This window comes from Numida meleagris, chromosome 4 (genome assembly GCF_002078875.1).
Source record: "Numida meleagris isolate 19003 breed g44 Domestic line chromosome 4, NumMel1.0, whole genome shotgun sequence".
Lineage (NCBI taxonomy): Eukaryota > Metazoa > Chordata > Aves > Galliformes > Numididae > Numida > Numida meleagris.
This window is the reverse complement of record NC_034412.1, coordinates 50273178-50296484: the sequence shown is the minus strand read 5'-3', so window position 1 is coordinate 50296484 and position 23307 is coordinate 50273178. Positions and strand designations below refer to the sequence as shown.

At 41.9% G+C, this 23307-nt stretch overlaps 2 long non-coding RNA genes across 26 annotated transcripts in view; one reads left to right on the top strand and one right to left on the bottom strand.

Moving 5' to 3' along the window:
• LOC110397876 overlaps window positions 1–23307 on the bottom strand; it is a 295332-nt gene that overhangs the window by 111143 nt on the left and 160882 nt on the right. The gene's annotated exons all lie outside the window — the stretch shown is intronic.
• The window catches only part of LOC110397877, a 38614-nt gene that overhangs the window by 13522 nt on the left and 1785 nt on the right, over window positions 1–23307 (top strand). The window contains exon 2 of the long non-coding RNA XR_002438057.1: window positions 21164–21266. This is a non-coding gene — a long non-coding RNA (uncharacterized LOC110397877). The remainder of the gene's footprint in view (window positions 1–21163; window positions 21267–23307) is intronic.

Below are 23307 nucleotides of genomic sequence, written 5' to 3'. Positions count from 1 at the left end.
CCCGAGCAGCCTGTTCCATATATGTTCCATTGATCTTCAGGTTTTGAGTAGAAACCTTAGCCATTAGAGGAGCTGAATAAACCATGAAAATTGGTATTTTAGTACTGTAATGACAGGAAGTTTCATAAGGTCTGTGAATCACTTTCCCAGCTATCCATGCTAGGCAGAAAATTTACCAAGATTATTTTACAAAAACTGAAAATGTCTGGTAAATGATAGTCAACACTGTCTATTACTCTTGATTTCAAATGACTACAGTATAATTATACACTTAAAAAGTCACCGTGCTAGAGAATATCACTTTGCATCCTCTCTACAGTATCTGTCTATAAGGTGATTGTGAGCTATACAGAAATAATAACTACAGTATTCATCTAAGTGGATGCGCCATATAATGCAGGCAACTGTCTCAAAGTTTTGGGTATAAATGTAGAGTGAAGGACTGCACCGTGAAAAGAATACTCTCAGTGTTACTGCAGACTATGCAAAATACAGCCATCCTGCCTGAGGTCTGCTAAGGACAGCTTGAGCTTTTCATCTAGATTTGCAGAATCTGATCAAATTTCTACCAGGGCAAAGGATTGGGATCATTTTTCTTAGCGGTATTCACAGTGTGTTCACCAGTTCTTATCCCTCAGCCTTGCTGTACTATACACTGTGGTTAAATATTGAGTGAATTTCTTGATTTTATTTTCTCAGTTGTTCAGAAATGCAAATCCAGGTGCTATGAGAAGCTGTACACATGGGAAATCAGGGCATTCCCACAGTGGAGGCAGCACCAAGACTGGATCCAGAAAGGAGAGGGCAGCATGGAGAAAAAAAGGACAAGGGGCTAACACAGCAGGCAAATGACAAGAAAGTATGGCAGGAAGACGAGAAAATGCAATCCATTCACAGCTCCAAAAAAGCAGCAACACAACAGGAGGCAAGGGCTGCCGGGAGCCTTTGCAAATATCTCTGCATACTGCCACTGAGAGCGCATGGTGCTGGCTCCAAAGTGTCACCAGCTAAGTAGCGAAGGACAGTTTTGTATCTGCCACACGTGCTGACAATGATTGCCTGCATTATTTAAATATATATCTATTTCACTAAAAAGATAACCCTAACGTGCTCCCAAGTTATGTATTTTAGAGGGCTTAGTAGCTAGCACAAGAACTTTGAAAAGCATGACAGAAGGTAAATGGGATTCTAGTGTTAAGAAAACAACCCCACAGACTTGAATAAGTGAACTTTTAACAAAAAAAAAAAAAAAAAAAAAAAACCAACAACAAACAGTAAACGTAAAGATGTTCTTTTATGAGAAAAAAGGCAGTGATGTGAGACGGTGCTGGTCATTCATTGCCTTGTGCAGGCAGCTCTGCACAGCTGTGGCAGCCTAGCTGGGGCTCATCCTTCCTTTCCATCAGCAACATTTATAAAGGGGGGGGGGCAAATTCCCCCCAAGGATGCTAAGCAATGGCCAACATTAACAAACCATTGTTGACCACAGATTAAGCAGAGACAAAGAATCATAGAATCACAGAATTAGCTAGGTTGGAAAAGACCTACAAGATCACCTAGTCCAACCATCCACCTACCACCAATAACCCCACTAAACCATGTCTCTCAACGCTATATCTAAACGTTTCTTGAACACCTCCAGGGACGGTGACTCCACCACCTCCCTGGGCAGCCCGTTCCAGCGCCTGACCACTCTTTCAGAAAAGCAGTATTTCCTTATGTCCAGCCTAAATCTCCCCTGGTGCAACTTGAGGCCATTCCCCCTCGTCCTGTCACTAGTTACAAGAGAGAAGAGGCTGACCCCCAGCTCACTACAATCTCCCTTCAGGTAGTTATAGAGAGTGATAAGGTCTCCCCTGAGCCTCCTCTTCTCCAGACTGAAAGGGTCATTCCTTTCCATTCCCTCCAAAAAGTTTATCATCTCCAAGACCAGTTCCTTAATGGAAGAGGATTCCATCCTTATTTGTTGACTACCAAACATAGCTTGGTAAAATAAATGACAGCCATGTTTCACAAAGCAAAAATAGCCTTTTAAAGAAAATTAAAAACAAAACAAAACAAAACAAAAACAAACAATGAATTTCCCAGTACAGTTAAGGCAACAATTACATTAACAGCATCTTGGAAACAAAGAAATAAGATATTTAGGCAACATGGTCTTCAGAACCTAACATCACATTACAACTGCATGTCTGCTTCTGCTACACAATAACACAGAGTGAGTGTGAAGGTTGTGAGTACATACCCAGCTCCCTATTTCTGTGAATCAGACATTGATTTTAGCCCTAGAAGTGCAAATTTTGCAGTGATTCAGAGAAAGACAACCTGGGGCTCCTGGACAGTGTCTTGACTTTGACAGCACAACGATTTCTGCCTAGTGGCCTTCACCTGACCAGTAGCACCCATGAGTTAAGCCAGAAAACCATAGAATGGCCTGGGTTGAAAAGGACAATAACGATCATCTAGTTTCAAGCCCTCTGCTGAGTGCAAGGTTGCCAACCACTAGTCCAGGCTGCCCAGAGCCACATCCAGCCTGGACTTGAATGCCTCCAGGGATGGGGCATCCGCAACCTCCTCGAGCAACCTGTTCCAGTGCGTCACCACCCTCTGAGTGAAAAACTTCCTCCTAACATCTAACTTAAACTTCCCCTGTCTCAGTTTAAAACCATTCCCCCTTGTCCTTTCACTATCCACCCATGTAAACAGTCATACCACCTCCTGTTTATACGCTCCCTTCAAGCACTGGAAGGCCACAATGAGGTCTCCCCAGAGCCTTCTCTTCTCCAAGCTAAACAAGCCCAGTTCCCTCAACCTTTCTTCACAGGAGAAGTGCTCCAGCCCTCTGATCATCTTAGTGACAAAGAAAAAAGAGCACCCTTCCACACTTAAATACACAGAAGAAAATAATATACATTGATATCTCTATACATATTCCTGAGTGCATATCCAGATACCTATTCTTGTACACAGACATACACAAAATTACAGAATCATAGAATCATTAAGTTTGGGAAAGACCACTAAGACCATCTAGTCCAAACATCAAATTCAACGAACTAGTGGCTGTAGCAAACTTTGATGCTTTGGACACCACCATCTATCGGGAATAGTTTCTACAAAAACCCATCCACCAGTGCCGGAACACAACAGTGCAGTGGCACTTCCTTGTGCTCACAAGCTCAGTACCTCCAGAAAGCCACTGTTCCCGACCACTGCCTAAGAGCAGCGCTGTCTCTATCTCACAAGTTTTGGAGCTGCACTGTCAGCTAATCAGCACGCTGTGAAACAACTGCTGTTATAGCTTTTCTTCCTCTACAAATAGTTCTCAGCAATGAGTTTGAGCTGGCATAGTCCCACTGCCTGCAGTAGATGGGTAAAGCATCCAGCCCATTTTCACTGGAAGGCACAACAGTTTGCACTTCCGCATTTGACTTTCTGCTGCAGGATACACTGCACAGAGAAGTTTCCTCTCTCTATCTGTCCTGGCAGGTCTTTGCATGTTCTTTATTCCTCTTCTGAGCTTGCCTCCTCCATTTCCGTTCATGTGCTGGGTACCTTTCAATCCCACACCACACTATTGCAAGCATCAGTAACAACTTTATCAAAGCTTGGATGTTTTTCAGGCTACACCTCACGGCCAGTTAGTTTTATTTGGTTTCCTTTTGTTTTTACTTCCAACTCTTACCCTCTGAGGCTGAACATCACTAATGACAGCAATCTTACTTCAGGTTCTAGCTGGTGTTTTTGCTCTTCTACAGATACTGACACCCCCCTGCCTCCACTACCACCTTATCCCATGTTTGCTTCTGCACAGGATTTACAGGCAGCAGACAAATATATCTGGCAGTCTCAGTTAGCGAGCCCACTGCCAGTCATAACTCCACAGGGCCACATTCAAACAATCTGTTTTTCCTGCCCAAATCTCCTGACATCCATCTTTGCTATTTTCTCTCACTCAAGCTTACAAGCTTGGAGCAATGTTACTGCATTTATTTGTGAGCTTGGGTCTAATTTTTTTGTTTGGATACTAAATGGAAAATCTGGTTTCAAGTCACACTAACCACGTCATTAGAAGAGGAGGGAGTGGTGGTTATTTTTTTCTTTTGATCTGACCAATAAATTAAAACAAAAGCCAAATGATCTCTGCACAGCTAATTCAAATCAACTACTCACCAACTGATACTGCTGCTTTTCTTTAAAACCAGCAATGATGTTTATTAAGGGTCACAAGCTTCTATACTATATATGTAAACCCAGCTCTGTGCAGAGACTTGTACTCTCAGTGCTGAAAGGCATTTGCACACCTCAGGAAAAGCACAAATCCACCGACATGCTCAAGTTCAGACAAGACATAAAAACAGGGAGATGAAAAGAACTATCAAACTCCACATGTATTAACCATTTTACCAACAGAAAATCATATTATGTTGCAACTATGCAAAAGCAATTCCATTGGCTTCACTGGTGTTTTCCTGCTTGTGCCATCTAAACTATATCAGCTCCTTCAGATATATAGAATTGTTAAGGTTGGAAAGACCTCTAAGATCATCAAGTCCAACCAACAACCCATCCCCACCATGCCCACTACGTCACTCAGTGCCACATCTACTCTTTTTGTGAGCACCTCCAGGGACGGTGACTCCAACACCTCCCTGGGCAGCCTATTCCTATGCCTCACCACTCCTTCGGAGAATAAATTTTTCCTAATATCCAATCTGAATTTTTCCTCATATCCAACAGGTGCACAGTCTTGATGTAACGTACTTTTAGTAGTTCATTCAAAAACCTCCAAAATTTGAACACAACAATAAATGAGTGATTTTAAGAGATCAAATAGAGGAAGAAAGTTAGCCACCGCAAGACTTCAGAACCTCCTACTCTTTGTACAAGATGGACACAAACAGTTGTTCATGTTTGCTCATGAAAAATCATGATGCCCTGAGCAGTCATCTTCTGCTACAGAAGACAGTCAGCTGTAGAATATGCTTTTATTTACTATCTACTGCTGTACACATAGCTAGCTTCATCAAATTTTAAGTTGTGTATCAAACCCCTACTACATAAGCCACAATAGAAGCCTTGCAAGCTCATGGTATCTCATTTCCTCATATATAGGAATAACCTGACATGAATTGCTTACAGTCCAAAGGGCTTAACTGACAAAGATGGAGTCATCTTCAGACATATCACCGGGATTGAGACTGGGTCAGTGAGCAGTGTCACCCTTCAATGACATTCTGCATACACCATTAGAAGCTTACGCGCCTGGCTCTGTTCTGGGTGGTGGGAAACTGCTCAGTACTGTTGCTGAACATCACGTTGTCTCTTAACTACTTCAGTCACTTCCTGGCATGGCCATTCCCAGGCTTGCCATGCTGTTGAGCACACAACTGGCACCGTGAATGCAGCGCTTGGCCAGCCTCCCCTCTGTCCAGCTGGTTTACTCACATGTGGATGGCTTTAAGCACCTGGAATGTCCACACATCCGAACACAAGTGCATTATTGCAAGGCTGTATCAAGCACTAAGAAATCCTTGAAGTGCAAAAGGGGGAATAAGGGACTAATAAGACAAGAGGAAACTGGGGATTTCTGGGTTATTTTCATTTATGGCTTAACTGAATACTTATTAAAAAAATAAATGCAGTTAAAGCATTATTTGACATAAGCAAAGCAGTCTCAGTAATTCTAAGGCAACAATCCAAGAGCCAGGCTGAGGCTGCCTACAACCCTGTGCAGCTGACAAGAAACTTGAAATGCTCTTACAAAACAGAGATAAGCAGAGAGCCACTAGTACTGCGAGTCCTTTAACCTTCAGGAGCACAGTTGGATTTTTATGTATGACAAAAAAATACTCTTATTTCTGTCTCAGTGTTTTGCTGGTCCATGACCATTTCTGTCAAAAGCAATGACTTCAAACTCTGCTAGCAGTATGTGATTTCCTATGCACGTGGAAAAACCTGTGCTCTAAACAAGGAATGCTCTCAAAGCCACATTTGTTCCCTTCTAACAATCACTTCAAGTGACACTTGCATTTGGCCCATAAGCAGAGAAGTTTACCTGACACAGGGTGGCCCAATTAACGTTAAAGACCTTGTCTCACTGATCCTATGGTCACACTGGATTCCAATACAGCTCCCATTTAAGAATATTACTGAGGAATCAATCACTTGTCCAAAGGGAGCAACTCATGGAGCTTTGCTGTCGGCAGAGGTTGCTTCTCTGCAAGCAGCACATCAGGCTCTGCTGAGGAGACTCAAAGTGACAAAGAGCCAGCCTCTGTTGGCCATCAATTACAGCTAGCAAGTGTGGCAGAGGGAGGCAGGGCAAGGCGGCAAGGAACTGGCTTGCATACTACCTGGGGCAGCCAACCTGGTGCTGCCAGGCAGGGAAATCTTCTCCAGGAAAGATAACTGAGGATCTTTTCAGGGCTGTGTGCAGGAGGAACACAAAGACTCCTATTCGCTTTGTAGTAAATACAATGCCATCTTAGCCAATTTAGGTCACAGTGGCAGAACCTGGGTTGCGGACAAAAGTGAGTGGAAAATGCCTTCACATTTTGCAGATTCAAATCTGTATAGTAAAAAGGAAAGAAGGGAAGAGGGAACTATCTCTTTTGTCCCAAAATAACATAAGGTTTATGATAGAAACTGACTTTTATTTGGAACTCAGAGCTGGGTATTGTCAAGCATTTGGATTATTTCTTCTTTAACATGTAAAAGCAGCAAAAAGAGGTGGAGTGATAGTGGCCCTGGCTTATAAAGGATTGCTGCCTTGTGCCCTGCGAAACAGTCAGAAAACAAACAAGTGGCACAGACACAGCACTGTTCAGTATTTGTGGAGGCTGAAGATAGCAAAAGGGTTAACAAAGAAGATCTCTGTACGGTCAAATCTAATTTAACATCTTGAGGTATAAGCTACAAGGGGAACTGAAAGTAAATTAATAGTACTTGCAAAAAAATCATAGAATCATAGAATGAGCTAGGTTGGAAAAGACCTACAAGGTCACCTAGTCCAACCATCCACCTACCACAAACAACCCCACTAAACTATGTCTCTCAACGCTATATCTAAACGTTTCTTGAACACCTCCAGGGACGGTGACTCAACCACCTCCCTGGGCAGCCCGTTCCAGCGCCTGACCACTCTTTCAGAAAAGTAGTATTTCCTTATGTCCAGCCTAAATCTCCCCTGGTGCAACTTGAAGCCATTCCCCCTCGTCCTGTCACTAGTTACAAGAGAGAAGAGGCCGACCCCCAGCTCACTACAACCTCCCTTCAGGTAGTTATAGAGAGCAATGAGGAATTGCTAAATCATTATTTAGCAATTGTCCATAGTAATGGGAATAAGGTATCAATACCCTGATGGAAATATCAAAATAGTTAATAATGTAGGATAAAAAAAATAGAGCAAGTAGAAAATATTTCTTAGCTATTGTACCAATGAATGGAAACCCCAGCTGAAGTCACAGCCATGGTTGTATCTTTTTGGATGCGACTACACTTACAGTCCCAGCTCTGTAACCATCAGAGACATGTTCCCTGTGTATGTGTGCAACCATAAATCCCAGAAACAAGTTATGATGCAGAAGAACTAAGTAACTTCAGGAGTAAGTCAATCTGCTTTCATAGAATGGCTTGGGTTGGAAGGGACCTTAAAGGTCACCTACTTCCAACCTCCTCCCGGCCAGGAAGTAAATTTTTGCCATAGCTAGGTCTTGAATTCAGCAAGCCTTAATGTGACCCAGTGTTTGAAACCAAAAGGTAGAAAACTTGAGGCTAAATGTAAAGCCCAAATTTTAAAATATGAGAGGGAACCAAAGAAACGTGTTACATAAGGGACAGAACCTCTGAAGGGACACATCATGCTCCTGCACATACATCAGACCATTAGCATCAAGATTAATATAGCTGCACTCACATTAGGAGATTATTTGGGCTGTATTTTCTGCATATGACAACTTCTAGTTTAATTTTTTTTTCAAAGGAGAGACTGTGGAAACAGTCACCGCCCATGATGCTTTCTTCCTAACAAGAGCAATGACACTGGATATTAGTCCAAAGAACTGTGTCCACTGCACACAACAAAAAGTTCAAGAAAGTGGATTAGGAATAGCCTCAGTTACTTCCCAAACATGCTTCTATACCACAAAGAAAGTGAATCTTGCTGAAGAAAGTCAGCATCTTTTGCTGGACCAGCTTAACACCTAGGAGAAGAACATCTTTCTTATTCACTTTAAAGTTTACCTTTCCTCCAGCTAAATGTCTTGTTTTCATTAAGCATCTATTGCACGTGCTGGACTATTAGCTTCTGCTGAAATGTGAAGTATCAAATTCCATTTTATTTTTCTCATCAATTTTGTCTGTGCTCTTTTCATTATGGCTTTGAGTTTAGTCCAATTTTAAGCATATGAGATAAAACGAAACATCTTTAAGATGAACTGGAGGTTGCTATGTTACCGTGACAGTAGGTTTGTGTTGTAGCTGGTGATGGTTTGTGCTTGCTTGGATGGTAATTACTGTCAAAATGCAAAGGGCTAGTGAACAGGGCCCATGGGAAAGGGCAGGATGACAGTCTATGCAAGACATCCTGCTAATAGGTCTGAGAGCAATTACTGTATGGTTTATGATCACAGTACTTAACCCTCTACCTCTCAGATACACAAATGCCTTTGCTTTCTACATTTGTGTCCCACTGTAAACCATGATCACTACAACCCCAGGGGATGACCACAAACCACAGAGTTCTTCTGAACAATTTTTCCAAGCCCAGGTTCCTCTTCCTAGTGCAAAGCTGTGTGCTGAGGATGCAGACATCCTGAAACAAATGCTGAAAATCTTGTAACATAACTACCACAGAAATCGACAATGACCACTAAAAGGTAATTTTATTACTATTTAAACAAAACTACATAGATGCTGGCCAAACACTACAGGCATCACCAATTAACAGCCTTATTCCATAATACCCATCCATAGGAAATCAGGAAAAAAATAATTTAGGGAACTTAAAGTTCTCCCAGCCTCAACCCCCTGCTCTGGGCTGGTGGCTACCCAACAGCTGCCCAGGGCCTCATCCAACCTGGCCTTGAATATCTCCAGGGATGGGGCATCCACAGCTTCTCTGGGCAACATGAGAAATACATAAAAGTATTTCTTATAAGGGTCTGATCTAATTAAAGGTGTTGAGAATACTTGCAGAGCTCCCTCTCCAGGGGTCTGGTCTTGCTCAACATCTTTGTCAATGACGTGGATGAAGAGATAAAGCTAGTTTGCTGATGACAGAAAGCTGCGAGGGTTGGCTGACAGACCTGAAGGCTGTGCTGCCATTCAGCGAGACTTGGACAGACTGGAGAGTTGGGCAGGAAGGAACCTGATGAGGTCCAATGAGAGCAAATGTAGAGTCTTGCACCCGCGGAGGAATAACTGCATGCATCAGTACAGGTTAGGGGATGACCTGCTGGAGAGGAGCTCTGTGGAGAAGGACCTGGGGATCCTGGCGGACAACAGTTTGGCCATAAGCCAGCAGTGTGCCCTTGTGGTCAAGAAGGGCAATGGTATCCTGGGGTGCATTAAAAAGAGCACTGCCAGCAGGGTGAGGGAGATTATCCTCCTCCTCTACTCTGCCTTGGTGAGGCCACATTTAGAGTAGAATGTCTAGTTCTGGGCTTCCCAGTTCTAAAAAGACAGGGATCTCCTAGAAGGAATCCAGCAGAAGGCTACAAAGATGATAAAGGGCCTGAAGCACCTCCCTTATGAGGAAAGGCTGAGTGACCTGGGTCTATTCAGCCTGGGGAAAAGAAGACTGAGAGGAGATCTGATAAATGTTTATAAATATCTAAAGGGAGGTGGGAGGCAAATGGATGAGGCCAGACTCTTCTTGGTGGTGTGCAGTGATAGGACAAGGAGAAATGACCTAAAACTTGAACACAGGAAGTTTCATACAAACACGTGGAAGAACTTCTTTACAGTAAGGGTGATGGAGGTTGTCCAGAGAGGTTGTGGACTCTCCCTCTATGGAGATATTCAAGACGCAGCTGGAACGCCTACCTGCGCAACCTATTGTAGGGAACCTGCTTTCGCAGGGGGTTGGATTCAATATCTTGAGGTTCCTTCCTACCCCTATGATTCTGTGATTGTTTCTGCCTCCTTTTCCCAGCTCCCATCAAAGGATACACCTGAGGAAATGCAGGAGAGCTCACATCAATGCCGTCCGTAGTACAGCTGCTCACGAATTTCGGGTGCTGTTTTTGAAGAGTTAAAATCATCATGTGGGACTTCCAGTCCCAGGAAATCACCTAATCTTCACTATGGCTCTGTTAATTCAGCATCTTTTCTTATAGTTAGACTCCATCATCCTCTGCACAGAATCATTCCCCTTTACTGCACAACTCCAATTATAATCTCATTCCGATTAACGGTGTCTTGATGGCAATTTCATTACTAAAAAAGTAACATTTATTAGGCTATTGTAATGTATTGTGATTGTAACTCTCATGCTAATAGGAAGAAGTTTAACCTCATTTCATTCTCAGTACAGTTAAAAACCTTGTAACAATGTTCATAAATCAGGGTTTCAAACATCCTAAAAGCAAAGTTGCAGCTATACACTATGGGTGTCTTTTACACATTTTTCTATTTCATATTTATGAAACCAGTCTTTTGGTACTCCCCATAAAACCCACATTTTATTTAGATTATCATTATGAAGTCTGAAAAACCTCTCTTCTTGTGTATAATTTGCATAATTTAGGTAGATTGTGTTTTCAATTACATTAATAACCCAAAATGAAGCATTCTGATGAGAACTCTTTCACTCACTCAAACTGAACGTTTTCATTAGTGATTCTTCCAAAAATGCCCCTCCTTCCTCCAGCATTCACACATCTAGGATGTCAGATTTTAAAAAGGAAATGCACTGTAAATTTGATCTCAGTGTATTCTGTTCTCACTGCAAATCACAGACAGCATGAAAAACCCTACAGAAAATAAGGCAGCTAGAATAGCATTCTTTACCTCAAACTCTCATTTTTCAGGAAGATACCTGTGCTTTTCTGTGACTTCTTCTTTGGCGATGCCTATTGGAAAAAAAAAGTTTTTGTACGAAAGACATGTTATTAACAAAAACATATGAGATAGGGATTCTGGGTTCCTTCACTGAGCCTTTGTCTTTCTGCTTCTGCCTAAGCAACCCCATGAATTATAACAATTCCATTTCCCACAGATGATCACTGATTATTTCAAGCAGTTCAGTTTTTACCTGACAACAACAGGAATATCAGGTCTGATCTAAACAGGAGTAACAGCCCAGCAGCTCCTGCTTTATTCATGTTACATCTAACCTAGGTTTTACACTTCTAATCTCTCTACATTCACACTTGTGTCGCCTTACTTTTGATAAGGGCTTACTTTTGAAGATGCATAGCAAAGCTCCTGTCACTTTCACCATCTAGGCCACAAAATGGATGCGTAAGCATTATCTGTTGCAAGAAAAGTGGGACTGCCTCTGAAACTTACTGCATTGCTAGAGCCATGTTACAGGCAGCTGATCACCAACCCTTCTGTAGTCAAGTTCTACAATGAACTTTCCAAATGAGTTTGGTGTTTTCCACTGGTTCTCAAAATAAGCTGCAAGATAGAAAAGCTAGCACACTGTGTACACCTGTCACTGTATTCTTTTCCTGTACATTCCAAGTTTATGCAATTCTCTGATACTCCTATAAGCATGACTAGTACACTTTTATTGCTGTTACTGATGAATGACAGCTACAGATATGGGGAATGTAAAGGGCAAACATCATTGTACAAGTCTGAGTATGTCTGAGGTCCTCCTTCCGAAAGTGGTTGTGACTAGCCATTAATCTATGTCTCCAGCACCCTTTCCTACCCACAAGATCTCACCGTAGACAATTCCGTCCCTCAAGCAGGACCTGCTTCTCTGAGGGAGAAACTGCTTTTTGGAAGCCACCATTGGCACAGGCTGCCCAGGGAAGTGGTGAATTCACTGTCCCTGAAGGTGTTCAAGAACCATGGAGATGTGGTACTGAAGGACATGGTTAGTGAGCACGGTGGGAATGGGTTGATCATCTTAGAGGTCTTTTTGAACCCGAATGATTCTATGATTATTTTTGAGAGGCTTTTTATCTCTTGCAAGCCTCATTTAGTGATATTTGCCCTTCACATCTGCAGAATTGATGAGGGAGATGTTGAAACAGAGCTGTGGTCTGGTCCCAGTCATGCATGCTATGATGTGGCAGGGGCTAGGCTCAGAGGCCTGTGGTAGACTACAAGCCTGAAGAGCCACACTGGTTCCTGCTGCTGTTGCCTACCACCCCATCATGTCCTTTTCACTATGCCAATAGGGAGTAACGTCAGTCTTTAAATATTTTAAGTCTAGGGCACAGTGGAGAAGCACAGCGAAGAGAGAGAGTGCCTCAGACCCACAGTATTATCAAATGTGTATCCTGGCATGCTTTCCCACAAACTGCGTGACGGGTTCAAGCCTGAGGCAAAATCTATGCCCAGCCCCCATGGCAGCTGTTTATCTGCTCTGTTGACATTGGAGGATTTCTGTTCCTTCCTACAGAATCCTCTGCTCCAAGACCAAAAGGAGCCCTTCCTGGGAATTAGACTCAAAAATACATGCCCCAGAAACCCAATGGCATCTGCTTCTGCTCTGGAAAAAAATAGATTTAAGAGAGCAGGGACCTCCCGCCCGTCCTGTCAAATTCAGACATTATGTCTCCTTTCCGCATCCCTCCCTCCTTAGGAAGCACCCCAGGGACTCTACCATGCCTCCACAGCAGACAGACAGAGATGCTGCAACATCTGATTTCCAAACAGACTGTGCTCTGCACCAAAGCACTACTTCCCAGGATCTTCCACACTCCTATGATCATCTATGCTGCATCCCTTAGTACACACAGAGCCATTACATGCCTCAAAAAGAATAATCCAGTAAGGTGGCCTGCTGGGCAAGAGAACATGATCCCCCTGAAGGCCACAACCACGGTGAGGGATGGACAGATTTCCAGGCCCTGAAGGCTACTGCTGAGGCATCAGATTGCAGGACATCTCAGTGATGCGCTGTGTACACAGTGTCAGACAGACAGACATGCCTGGGTTAGACGTGTCTGCTCGTAGTGCTCACTGCTTGCACCACAAACACCTCTCCAAGGCCTAATTACATCTGACTCCTGCTATGGGAGTCCCAAGTCTATTGAGAAACAGGGTTATGGGATCAGAAGGAACAGCAGAACAAGAAGCAGCAGATGCAGGCATCTTGGTAACGGCACATCAACACCATAAGAACTAACATCACTACTTCTCTACAACACATACAAAATTACTTTGGTATCTCAGACCATGAGATTGCAATGACTTGCAACACTGGGAGCTGCCAGATCTATGGTTGAGATCTCCTTTTACCAGAGCCTGCTTGGGAAAATGTGATGCATTTAGAAGTCTTTAAGCATTTGTCCTTGCAGGTAGCTGTACCATACAGCTGGAGTATCGCAGCGCAGTAGTGAAGCACACACCTCATCCCACATAGCTGGGCAAGTTCTGCACACAGACCGATGGTGTGTTTGTACTCAGAAACAGCTGGCAAATCCCCACTTGCCAGAAAATGTTCACCCTTCACAGCACAAAAAATAAAACGGAGACAAATACCACTAGTCTGACTCACTGGCTAGAATAAAAGCTGCTTTTCTTGGGTATACTAGTGACCTCAACGTGACCTGGTACATTATTGATGAAAAATATGTGTTCTTTGCAAGGAGATGGGTCATGCAAAATGTGGGGGAGAAGCAAGAGGGTAAGGATGGGGATGAAACTGAGGATTCCACTTGAATTGTTGGTTGTTTTGGCACAAGAGCACTTTCCCCTGCTCTCTTACAAGCAAAAGGAATGCTCTGCAGCAGGCAACACAGACCATGCTGGTAGCTTGCTGGAAAGGAATGCTAAGAGTTCCCATGAAAAACTGAGGTGGCCTCATTTCCTAAAGCAGAAAGGCTACTATCAACACTCCTACCTTGGTTGCATCAAAAGAGAAAGTGGTTTATTTGAACAATTAATTTTTTTTAGCTGGATGGAGTCTATGTCTGAGTTTAAGTTTGTCTAATTATTACCCCTTCAAGTGCCACTGAGTATAGGAAGAAGCTGAGCTTTCTGAAGAAAACAATATTTCTGAGAAGGAAGAACTATAACATGGGTATTTTTTCATCAGGAAAAAATGCACAAGTCTCAAAGGAGGGATAAAAGCTATGTGAATGCCTTGGGGAAAGCTACGCCAGTTTTGTTCCCCTAGGCAGCACTATCATCAGATGTGGCAAACCTCCTGTGTAGCTTTCTCCCTTTCTCTTCACTTGCAACAACACATGAAGAACCTGCTGAAATGCAAAAATTTCACTTTGCAGGCAAGTTCAATTTACACCACTTCTGGTCGTGGCTTAGAGAAAGCTATGATTCTCTTGCATGCTTTCCTAAATTACTTAGGCACAATTACACTTCATACTCAACTGGAAATTGAGCCCAGCTCCAAACATAGCTCTATTCTAAACCCACATCTGTGCATATTATTTTATTCCCCATCAGATCTCTGGGAAACTCTCACACTTATAAAGCAATCACCAGCATTTAGTGACCTCCTGTAACAATAGTTCCATGTGCTGAACACTGAAAAATATTTTTCACACTTTAGTACATTAGCGGCGATCGTGTCCTTTGCCTCACTGCCCAACGTGTGAGCAGCAAGAAGCTGTAGAGTTTAAAGGCATCAGATGTTGCTTCATGAGGAATACTGGCATGCATCAATAATACTGGAACAAGATGTATGCCTTCTGCTATAAAATAAATCCATTTCTCTGTGCTGTTATTATGTATGAGCACCATAGTAAGCATTCAGCTGCCGTGTGTAATTCCCCTCTCGCAACACAGGCCAAGTACAGGCAAGATTAGGTGGTTCTGGAAAGTTAGAGGTGCCGTAAAACTGTAAAGGAAAAGCATTCCTATGGAAGGAACCAGCAGAAATGCAATTTTGGCAGTCCATCTAAATCCTTCTCCATAGGCTTTCAACGTCTGTGACTTGGCTCTGCCTCTCTAGTGATAGGATATTTGGAGTATTTTCTCCACTCTTATTCTGCATACCTAAACCAAGGCATCCCTGACAAAGTATGACACACTGAGCACAACTCTACTTATACTGAAATAGACACTGTTTAGAAATGTTCTTTGACAGTGGTCACCTCAGACAGATTTGCTAGCAACTGACAGTTTTGTGAAGATACTGCAAATAAATATTGCCATGCATAGGAAAAAAAAAAAAAAAGAAAAAACTTTGCTGTGTTTGTGCTGACTAAACATATTCTCCCGGATTTGATAAAGCAGACAGGAAAAGCACTGCGACATCCGCCTACAAATATTCTTGAGATGACAAGCACAGAGGTGCTCATCTCTTCCACAGTAAACAACTTCAGGGGCCCTATGCAACTACGAAAATGTCTGAGTTCTTATTAAAATACTATAGCTACCTTCCTTCAGATGCAGTAGATGTGGATGGAAATGACCTCAACACTATTTCTCCATAGGAAACAGATAAGACAGAGTTTTCCAACTTCAAGAGAACCCTTATAGGAAGAAAATACGGCTAGAGTCACTCTTTCCTCTGGTGAAAATAACTGTATCATTCTTACCTTTAGCACCTTACCCTCAATCCTGTGACCACAGTTGCTTGATTCATTCTGCTCTGAAAGTTCCTTCCTGTAAAATGAACAGAGCACTAGGCTGGGCTGACTTTTATCCTTCTTTGGTATTTTAGCTCATCTTCAACTAACTGCATGCATCTGTTTATACTGTAGACTATCATCCCCTAAAAATCTTTCCTTTTGTTGGAAAGAGGGGAAGAGAGAAAGAAAACACACTCTGGGTATTGCTGAGCCTATTTGGAGGTGCTGAGACCTGGCTATCGCCTTGATATACTTCATTATCTCATCAGTAGAGGGCTCCCTCGCCTATGGCAGCCCTATGTGTCATGTGCGGTGCATTCAGCCTTCTCTCACACACTTGCATTTGCTGAAGATCCAGATGCATGAAGCTGTCATTTCTCATTGTTCTCAAATCCATCCTAATATCAGATGATACAAAAACACAAGGGCTTGAAGGATTAAAACCCACTCAGAAGAAAGATTGGCATCCAAACACAGCATGCTTATGGATATTTCACGCCTAGGAAAGTCACAGCTGCCTTGAATGTTTCTTCTCCTTGCACAACTATTTAGCAAGTTTTGGACTTTATCTGCAGTCACTTCCATTCTTCATTCACATTCATACAGCAACTACTTCTAACCCATAACTAAAACTAGATTTAATGAAAATCAGAAACCAAAGTTCAGCATATCCTTGAATCAGGCTCTAGAAATAGTGACGGTTCAGATAAAAATAAGCAGTGCAGTAAATTCCCGCCTCGCAAATCCTTGCCAGTGAGTCTAGTCAGCTTCTAATTAAAAGGCTTAAGGGAATATAGCATCACACTTGCAAATACAATTAATAAACCCCAAAGTAGCTATTCCATCACAGGCATAGCTAATGGGGTAATGCAATCCTTAGCATCACCCTTAGCTTGTCCATTTAAGGGGATGGGACTGAAAATCTGAAAGTACCCAGTGATGGTGAGGATCAGGCCTCCATCTAACTGTACTGCTGAGACATAGAAGCTGGGTTCCTAAAAGATCTCAGACAAATAGTCTGATTTTTGTGTGGTCCTGTGTGGAGCGAAGAGCCGGACTCAATGATCTTCATGAGTCCCTTTCAACTAGGGACATTCTATGACTCTAAATCCAGGGAGGCCATGGTGATGATCACGGCAACTGGTGCAACCCTTACATTTAGGTCAGAAGATGAGATGAGCTCAGTCTGCCTCTAGGAACCCTACTTTCAAGTATCAGTCTACTTCAAGGCACACCTAGATAAACAGGATGGTAAATTCATTTCCATCAGTCAAACAAAATCCACTGCATTTCTTTGTCTCTCACTGTAAAACAATGAACCATGTGCCCTTTCTAGAAAGCAGCATTTATAAATACTAAAAATGCAACTAATTTTTGTCAGTTATCCCTATCTTTGGATAGGAGATCAACCCCAGCAAATGCGTACACTAACTAACTGCCAGTAAGGTCATTATTTCCTTATTAAGTACTTATAAACCTTTGCCCACGTTTCCTCCATTGTTTCTGTTGTTTTTTCCTCCCTTCAACCCAAAGGTTCTCCACTGCTTTGCCTTCCTTCCCTATCACCTTCCATATCCGCAGCTTCCAACCAGCCTTAGCATCGCCTCTTTGATAGACCGTCATACACTGCAAGAGAAACTGAAGAGAAAGCAAACCTCACTTCGCAAAAGACAGTATAGACATATCAAATAAGGACACATACTGCCTATAATAAGATGGGAGCAGATGGTATAAGGAAGCCCATATAAGTCAAACTAAAAAAAAAAAAAAACAAAAAAAACAGAAAACAGAAAAAGAAGAGTGCTGTCCTTTACCGTCATCTCCAATCTCATCTATTATCTTCTCTAGAACAAATTAAGACGTATGAGAGGATTCAGACCTTCCCATGGAACATTATTTCTTTCTCCTTGACCAGCCTGCTACACGATTCATGCTGGATGTGTTTGATTATTTGCAGAAAAGACAGTATTTTCCATTGACTGACAGCAGCACAACCACATGTTAGTTCAGGTCACAGTTATTCATTTGACCATGAATGAAAAAAATCAATCCTCAGCCAGCACTACTGTGGTACAGATCCAACTCATGTGAAGAAAGAAGCTTATCAATGTTCACAATTGGTCCAACTTTCAACTTAACCAGACATTTTCCATGTACATCCTTTCACACTGATGGAAGGAGGGAGTCAAAAGGTTTACCATTAATGTCAGTAGCTCAAAGTTTTGAGTTAACTAGTTTCTATGCAATATAACTCACTATATTTTCATTGAACCACAGGTATCTACCTCTGCTCCACACTGAGCAACTGCAAAAAGGGTTTACAACCTCTCCCACTTTCTCACTACAGGAGGTGTCTACCACATGAGTCCCATTCAATACATCTGGATTTTTCCATTCTTACTTTCCTTGCCTGGCTGAGAAAAATGTATACTTCAGGCATTAAAAAAGGGACAGGCATTAAACCTGTCCTGTGTGCTTTTACCCAGACTGAAAAAAACTTACGTGATGGAGCAAAATCTGAAGCTGGAAGTTTTGTATAGAAAGCATGCAATACTTCAAGATAGGCCTCAGAAAAACAGCATGCCGCCCTTCAGAAAGACCTGCTAAGTTCTTTCCCATTTCAACACACTACGTACAAATTCCAGTAAAAGACATGAAAGAAGTGAAATCTAGATTTATACCCTAATGTAAAGACTCAAGTTATATATAAGCTCAGCGAATGTTTGGAACAGGTTCCCTCCCCCGTCTACTGAACACACTATTCCCCCCACATTGCTTCTTCAGAAACATGAATCTCTTTGTACCACCAGCTTATAAAGTCTTCTAGGAAGTTATTTCAGAAGCAGTATTGATGGGTATTAAAAATGAGGCAACACTCAACTGCATCAGAAAAAGGGATTTTAGAACAAGTTATTAACATCAACAGCAATGCACTACTGAAGCCAGACAGTGAGCAATCAGAAGTGCAGCAAGAACCTAAGGAGGAAGTTGCTGAGTTGCTGACAAGAAAGATCAAAATTATCTACTGTGCTAAAGAACTGGAGGGAAGCCAACACCATACCTAAGACTGTAACGGCAGTAGGAGTGAGACTGAATTCTGAAGGCCAACGAACCTTACCTTAATGGCTGGTAAATCAGAAGGAACTGTACTAAGTTTATTGAGCACTCCCATTCCGATGTCTCTGACTTACTACAATTAGATTAGAGAATTCAGCACGTTAAAGCAGAAGAATGAACAGCCAAGCAAAGAAAAGATTTCTCAAACCAAAGCCCTTATGTCAAATGTGACTCCAATTTGTAATTAACCTCTGAGAATAAACTCTGTCAATCTTCATTTCTTCATCTGGTTATGAGCGTTCAAGTTAAATGCTTGATCTTGCCAGAAGCTCCCTAAGAAAGGGACTGGATTTCTGGTGAGTACATAACTTCATAGACTTTTCCCTCTATCAGCCACAAATCGTTTTTCTCATTTTAAAAAATGTGACAATGGGCAAGATGTCAGCATCTTCACATAATGTGAAGGCATAAAATATATTCATCGCAGTGCTCGAAGTAGTACAGAACTCCAGGATGTAATCAATCCCTTGAGGATGTTGAAGAAAACTTAATTATGCTCTCACTGAAATATGGAAAGAGAGCTGTTCAAAATCCTATTAACAATTTATCAATTTTGGCTTTTGAAAACTGCATCGCTCTTCAAAGCTTTATGACAACCAGGTACAAAGTTGTTTTTCAGTAGGCAAGCAGATACAACGAAGAACCTTCCCTTAAGAATACAATTAACAGGAAAAAATATTTGAATTTTGGTCTTTTTCCCCTTAAGATTCTTAGAGCGAGCAGCAAAAAAGGATGGTGAAAAGCTAACTTTGCAAGAAGAAGCAGCAAAGAGACTTTCTTAATGTGCAAGTGACAAGAGGAATGGGAATCTGATCACAGATTATACAAGCCCAAGCAAGTGCTTGTCCTGCAGGAACTGCTTGTCCCCTGGCAGACTACCCCATGCAACTTGGGAGCTCAGCACTTCTTAAGGTCTGATGAGTATTGTATGGCCACTGAAACTCAGAGAACGTTGCAGTTGGCAGGCAAATCCACTGCAGCTCCTGTGATCTGTTGACCTGCTCCTCTATGTGGCAGTATGCAGGTGCCTGAACACTAAAACTTTCGATAAATTTTGCAAGAATATGCTTTCTGAGCTTTAGCTTCCTGGAAAAGGGTTCTTGTTACTCCTACGCTTTCTGTTGCCTTATCTTGCATTCTTCTACTGAGATCAGATCTGATACTTATGAACCGTGCAGGTATTGTTTAAAAAAGGATAAGAAAAAGGAAAAAAAAAACCTTTTCAAGCATCACGTAGGAAACTGCTCTTTCACCTCAAGCATTTTAAGCCTGGACTTCCTTTCACTTCATTTAACCTGGCCAAGATTCTTCATTGCCTTAAGGTCAAATGACAAAACAGTCATTTTCTTTCCCGTGGCTGATGACCCCAGGCCCTTTTTACACCTCTTCACTCAGTGAGGCCTTCCATATTAAATGTCCCTCAGCATCGGAGTAGCATTTCCTTTACTTGCCCCTGGCTGTGAAGTAGGATAGGCAACATCATTCAGTCTTGCAGAGTCACCCTTCATTCTGCTGTAAAAGGATGTGACAGCCTGATAGCAAACACTATCTCTATGTAGGCTGAAAATGTCAGCTCTGGGACAGTATCTGGAGTATCTGGACAGAATTCATTTAGCTTCTTCACTGTTGATCGACACTGAGTCTTCCTGGATGGCAAGTGAGAGCTGCTACCGCCTACATTCAACTGCTCCAACCCACAACTGGAAAAAATCGGAAGACTTTCATCTCACTCTTAGTTATGGTTAACTGTTCATGCACACTGAGTAACTGCTGTACAAAGTATCACTTTTCATCCAGTATTTAAAATGTAGGGTCAGAAATCATTCAGTGGACTACTATCAAAAACAAAAAACAACATTTGCTACAAGAAAGCTTCTTCCTAGAAACCAAGAAGGGAAATGCACCTATTGCAGTTTCAGAGCTCTTTGCAGAGTCCTGTTGGTGCCTACCATACAAACAATAACTGGCTCTTTTGACATGCTCCCATGACTTTAGAACAGCCACTCCATTGTCTAGTGGAAATATGAATAAGGAGTTATTTTCAGAAAAAAATATTATCTAATATTTTCAACAAAGACACACAGAAAAGGGTTAAAGACAGAGTACAAGACTGGCTTCTCCCCCTGGTCCCCTTTATCATGTAAAATAATCTGGGTAGCATACAAGCTGCATTAGACAGTACTCTATATACTCTGAAGTTTTAACTAACTCATGCTGCATGAAATATCAGAAAACAACCAGCTATCTTTTTATTTTTTTTAAGTAAAAGTAATACTAGATTGTATAACATTGACTTTGAAATAGTTATCTCTTTCCACTTGCAGGCCAAAACCTGTGACAGTGACATATTAGAGAGGACTGGATGTTGAGTCCAGCACAGAAGATATGGGGAGCAACTGCCTTGATGCTTTTCTCTTCCCCTATTAGGTAAGTCAGCTCCTTTCCATCTTCACTGCAATCTTTTATAGTTCTGCTCAGAAACGGGCTGTCCCAAGAGCCTAGGTCCAAGGCTTCCTGGATGCCTGGAAGCATAAGCATCATTTTGGCACCCGTATGTCACTGTGGGATCCTATACAGGGAGCAAGACTCAAATTCTAGAAGCAGAAACTGAAATAAAGATCAGAAACTCACTCAGTATATCTCACCACCACTAATGTTTTGGGCCAGGTTCCCAAATGACATCACCTGCTAGCTCATCTGATCTCATGTGTAATATACCAGTTGGTACCAGCTGAAGTTCTGGCTCCATTATTTTTCTATGTTCTGGTTCTTAATTGCTTGCCTTGACACTATTGTGTCCTTCCACTGCTGAGACTCAGTGTAGGCAGGTATCTGTCTGATTTCCTCCATCAGACTCCTGCAGAATCTCATCATTTTCCCCAAGAAGCTCCCATTAGGCTTTTCAGAGCTGCATGATTGTGGCTGAACATTTGCATAATAAAGTAGAAAAGGTGTCAAAAATTCTAGTGCTATAAAGAGGAGGTGAAAATACTATAAACTGTAATGTACAGCAGATGAGAAGCACAAAGAACCTGCTCAAAATATAACCACTTGACAATTGTATTAAATTGAATTGTCTCCTTCCTAACAAAAGAGTGCCAGTAAATTCACTACACCCCTTTGTCCTTGAGGGTGAACATCAGAAGTGAAAAAATCTTGAAAGAAGTTATTCCCCAAGTTCGCAGTTAATATTTCTTTCTTCTTTGTGAGAATCTTTGGGGATAGGACTGTACCAAAGGAACCGGGGCAGGATGAAATAAAGATAAGGCCTTCAGCTCCCAGTTGCTCTATTTTGGTCAGGGGCCACGGGGAAACAACATGTATTGTCCTCATCAAGTACAAATGTATTGACTCCAACACTGACAGGAAGATGTGAACATGGCAAGACGTAAAGGTCCTCACCATCTTGTCACCCACTAAATGGGAGAAGCGCAGTTAATAGCACTGGAGAAATGTTTCCTATTTGATTTTATTAACTGATTGACATGAATTAATGCATTGGGATATTTGATTGTGTCATAAAATGTGTATATGAACATCATGATTCAATTTAATGTACCCATTACTGCTTGATGTGCCATTATATTAGACTAAATTAAAAGAATTTTATGGAAAAAAAATTACAATTAAAGACTCAAAATTGATTACATTCATAACTTAGAGAATATCCACTTCTATTCATGTTTTGAATAATGACAATAAAAGAACTAGAAAACAACACTGACTGTGTAAAGAAGGACAACACAAAGCTTGTCAAGGATCAACTGCGCTACTAAAATGAGGGGTCCACGAAGTCCCACCTTGCCTTGGCAGCATCTCAGAACAAAAATACCAATACACAACAAGTGACTGCTATCTATAGCATTATTTTTTTCTGAGAGCCCCACTGCAGCAGAGCACATTGCAGAAATGCACCAAACAATACTCTTCCCCCAGCTGTGTAACTGCTGGCCTGTTGAGGGTGTCTCTTTTTCTACTTTTGAATGTTGCCCACCGCAGATATTTCAGTCTTGGACCACAGCCAGAGTTCTGTTCTCAGTCCTGTATTGGAATGTTAGTCCTAGGTTTTCATTCAGCTGGTGATTTTCCAGCTGAATATATAAACTAACTCCGTATCCACTGAAATCAGTCAAATCAGTGCTGTGAAATCAGCAGCTGTAGATTTGCATTACTGGTCATCCAAAGCTTTCTCATGAAAATCCAGTCACTTGGACAATGATGACCAGCAAGGGGACCTCCTTCTCTGCTTCATACTGCTGGAGAGCAATGCTGAGATCTCATTTCCCTGAGTATCCATATACGCCATGCAAGCAGTGTTTTGAAATATGTTATGGGAAGCAACACAAGGGAAGGTGAGGGGAAACAACATGAACTAAATGGACAATCCTACATGAATTAAGCACAACTTACAATTTCTAGCAGAAAAAAAAAAAAGGAAGAAAGAAAGAAAATGAGTGCATGCAAAGGC